We start from the raw sequence: 4,298 nt of genomic DNA, 5'->3' as shown, positions 1-4,298 counted from the left end.
GATATGGGACAGACACCGTGAGAAGGAGGACATCTAGTGGAACCCCGGGGAACAACAACCCAGACACTGTGACAGTACCCCCCCTCTACGGAGCGGCTCCCAGACGCTCCAAGACAAAACACAACACCGAGACCAGGAGGGAGGCGGACAGGTGGAGGCTCAGGGGGAGGGACGGAGGGCCGGAAAAGGAACACATGGGGGACAAACACCAGAACTGTAAACATAAAACAGGGAGACCAGGAGGACCGGAGGAGGTTCAGGGGGAGGGAAGGAGGGCCAGACAAACTAAAGGGAACAGACAGAAACATAACAGAACTCAAAACACACAAAACAGAAGTCCATGAAGGACCTGTTGAGGCACCCACCCGGGCAGAGCGGAAAACCACCACGGCCTTGTGGTCAAAGTCAAAACCCTCCAGGGCGGAGCTGAAGACGACCACAGCCTTGTGGTCAAAGTCAGAGCCCTCCAGGGCGGAGCGGAAGACCACCACAGCCTTGTGGTCAAAGCCAAAGTCCCCCAGGGCGGAGCAGACGACCACCACATCCACGTGGTCGAGACAGGAGTTCCCCAGAATGGAGCAGCAGACCATCCAGTGACTTGACTTGGTTCTGGAGGGTCTACTGGCACCCGACTCGACTCCTGAGAGTCCACCGGAACCTGACCCGACTCCGGAGAGTCCACGGAACTCCGAATAGACTCTGGACTGTCTGTGAAAACCTGAGGTGCCTCGGCTTCGGGCACTGCCTCTGGAACGGCCTCGGACACCACCTCGGTAACGGCCTCGGGAGCGGCCTCGAGCACCGCCTCGGCCTCTGGAACAGCCTCGGGCACCGCCTCGGCATCTGGAACAGCCTCGGGCACCGCCTCGGCCTCCAGAACAGACTCGGGCACCGCCACGGTAACTGCATTGGGAACAACCTCGGGCACCGCCTCGGCCTCGGGTACCTCCTCGGCCTCCGGAACAGTATCGAGCACCGACTCGGCATCGGGCACTGCCTCGGCATCGGGTGCCACCTCGGCCTCTGGAACAGCGTCGGGCACCGCCTCGGCCTCTGGAACAGCCTCGGGCACCGCCTCGACCTCCGGAACAGCCTCTGGCACCGCCTCGGTAACTGCAATGGGAACAGCCTCGGGCACCGCCTCAGGATCCAGCATAGCCTCGGGCACCGCCTCGGTAACTGCATTGGGAACAGCCTCGGGCACCGCCTCGGCCTCTGGAACAGCGTCGGGCACCGCCTCGGCCTCTGGAACAGCAACGGGAACCGCCTCGGCCTCCGGGACAGCATCGGGCACCGCCTCGGCCTCCGGGACAGCATCGTGCACCTTATCTGGAGACTCAGGCTTTGAGTCGGCCATCTTGTGCTGTGGCGCTGGGCTGGCGGCCATCTTGTGCTGTGGCGCTGGGCTGGCGGCCCTCTTGTGCTGTGGCGCTGGGCTGGCGGCCCTCTTGTGCTGTGGCGCTGGGCTGGCGGCCCTCTTGTGCTGTGGCGCTGGACCGATGGCCAATTTGGGCATTGGTGCCGGGTTAGCGGCCATCTTGTACTGTGGCGCTGGGCTGGCGGCCATCTCGTGCTGTGGCACTGGGTTGGCGGCCATTTTGTGTTGTGGCGCTGGACTGGCGGCCATCTTGTACTGTGGCGCTGGACCGGTGGCCAATTTGGGCATTGGCGCTGGGTTAGCGGCCATCTTGTACTGTGGCGCTGGGCTGACGGCCTTCCTGGGCAGTGGTGCTGGGCTGACGACCACCCTGCCGGAAGAGACAGGAGTGGCTGGGGCATCCCACCGACACCAAAACTGCAGGTAGCGCACGAATTCCCAGAACTCCAGCGTCTTCAACTGCGCCATCTCTTCCTGAGGCACTGGATCATCCAGCCCGCCATTGAAGTGGTCTTTAAGGGCCGCATCATTGTATCCCATGCCTTCAGCCAGGGACCAGAACACTTGAGCCAGGGCACCCACTTCGTTGCCCTCTTGACGGAGGGCGGTCAACCGAAGATACTTGACCCGCCTCTCCGCCATCTTGACTGAGGAATGGAAAAGTGACATACCGCTGGTTCCTACGTTGACGGAGTCCTTCTGTCACGTAACGTGTTAAGGGAAACACGGGAGAAGGAACCAATTTGCAGATACGTCGTTTATTTAGGGATAATCCAAAGGGGTAAACAGTCCAGGCAGAGGTCAAAACCAAACATAATCCAGAACAAACATAAACAGGACACGAACACAGGGCAAGGCAAAGCAGGGCAAGGCAAAGCAGGGCAAGGCAAAGCAGGGCAAGGCAAAGCAGGGCAAGGCAAAGCAGGGCAAGGCAAAGCAGGGCAAGGCAAAGCAGGGCAAGGCAAAGCAGGGCAAGGCAAGACAAGAGTTGACGGACATGAATAATACGCAACATTAAACAAGGACTCCGTAACATAGACTAAGACAGACTGGGTATTTATACACAGAAGGATAATGGGGAAACAGGAGACAGGTGGGGGGAACAATCAATTACGCAACAAGGAGGAAGGTGACCATATAAGGGAACAGGAAGTGATATGGGACAGACACCGTGAGAAGGAGGACATCTAGTGGAACCCCGGGGAACAACAACCCAGACACTGTGACACCATCTAAGCTCCTAAAAGAGGTGCTTCCAGAAGTCATAGGTCCTCTTCTGACTATTATTAATTCCTCATTGTCATTAGGATATGTCCCCAAAACCTTCAAACTGGCTGTTATTAAGCCTCTCATAAAAAAAACCCACAACTTGACCCCAGAGAACTTAGTTATAGACCAATCTCGAATCTCCCTTTTCTGTCCAAGATACTAGAAAAGGTGGTATCCTCGCAATTATATTCCTTCTTAGAGAAAAATGGTATATGTGAGGATTTCCAGTCAGGATTTAGACCATATCATAGTACTGAGACTGCTCTCCTTAGAGTTACCAATGGTCTGCTCTATCATCTGATCGTGGGTGTATCTCTCTATTAGTTTTATTGGATCTTAGTGCTGCGTTTGACACAATTGACCACAGCATTCTTTTGCATAGACTTGAACACTTTGTTGGCATCAGTGGAAGTGCATTAGCATGGTTTAAATCATACTTATATGACCGCCATCAGTTCGTAGCAATGAATGGAGATGTATCATATCGATCACAAGTGCAGTATGGAGTACCTCAAGGCTCAATACTAGGGCCGCTACTCTTCACGCTTTATATGTTACCCTTGGGAGATATCATCAGGAAACATGGTGTTAGCTTTCACTGTTATGCTGATAATACTCAGCTCTTTATTTCCTCGCAGCCCGGTGAAACACACCAATTTGAAAAACGAATGGAATGCATAGTCGATATAAAAAATTGGATGACGAGTAATTTCTTACTGCTAAATTCAGAAAAAACAGAGGTGTTAATCATAGGGCCTAAAAACTCTGCTTGTAATAACCTAGAACACTGTCTAAGACTTGATGGTTGCTCTGTCAATTCTTCGTCATCAGTTAGGAACCTAGGTGTGCTACTTGATCACAATCTTTCCTTGGAAAGCCACGTTTCTAGCATTTGTAAAACTGCATTTTTCCATCTCAAAAATATATCTAAATTACGGCCTATGCTCTCAATGTCAAATGCAGAAATGTTAATCCATGCATTTATGACTTCAAGGTTAGACTATTGTAATGCTTTATTGGGTGGTTGTTCTGCACGCTTGGTAAACAAACACAGCTAGTCCAAAATGCAGCAGCAAGAGTTCTTACAAGAACCAGGAAGTATGACCATATTAGCCCGGTCCTGTCCACACTGCACTGGCTCCCTATTAAACATCGTATAGATTTTAAAATATTGCTTATTGCTTATAAAGCCCTGAATGGTTTAGCACCTCAGTATTTGAATGAGCTCCTTTTACATTATTCACCTCTACGTCCGCTACGTTCTCAAAACTCAGGCAATTTGATAATACCTAGAATATCAAAATCAAATGCAGGCGGCAGATCCTTTTCCTATTTGGCGCCTAAACTCTGGAATAACCTACCTAACATTATTCGGGAGGCAGACACACTCTTGCAGTTTAAATCTAGATTAAAGACCCATCTCTTTAACCTGGCATACACATAACATACTAATATGCTTTTAATATCCAAATCCGTTAAAGGATTTTTAGGCTGCATTAATTAGGTAAACCGGAACCGGAATCACTTCACATAACACCGTACTTTCTACATCATTAGAAGAATGGCATCTACGCTAATATTTGTCTGTTTCTCTCTTGTTCCGAGGTCACCGTGGCCATCAGATCCAGTCTGTATCCAGATCAGAGGGTCA

Source organism: Carassius auratus, linkage group LG28B, assembly GCF_003368295.1.
Source record: "Carassius auratus strain Wakin linkage group LG28B, ASM336829v1, whole genome shotgun sequence".
NCBI classification, from domain to species: domain Eukaryota; kingdom Metazoa; phylum Chordata; class Actinopteri; order Cypriniformes; family Cyprinidae; genus Carassius; species Carassius auratus.
This window is presented reverse-complemented; position numbering follows the sequence as displayed.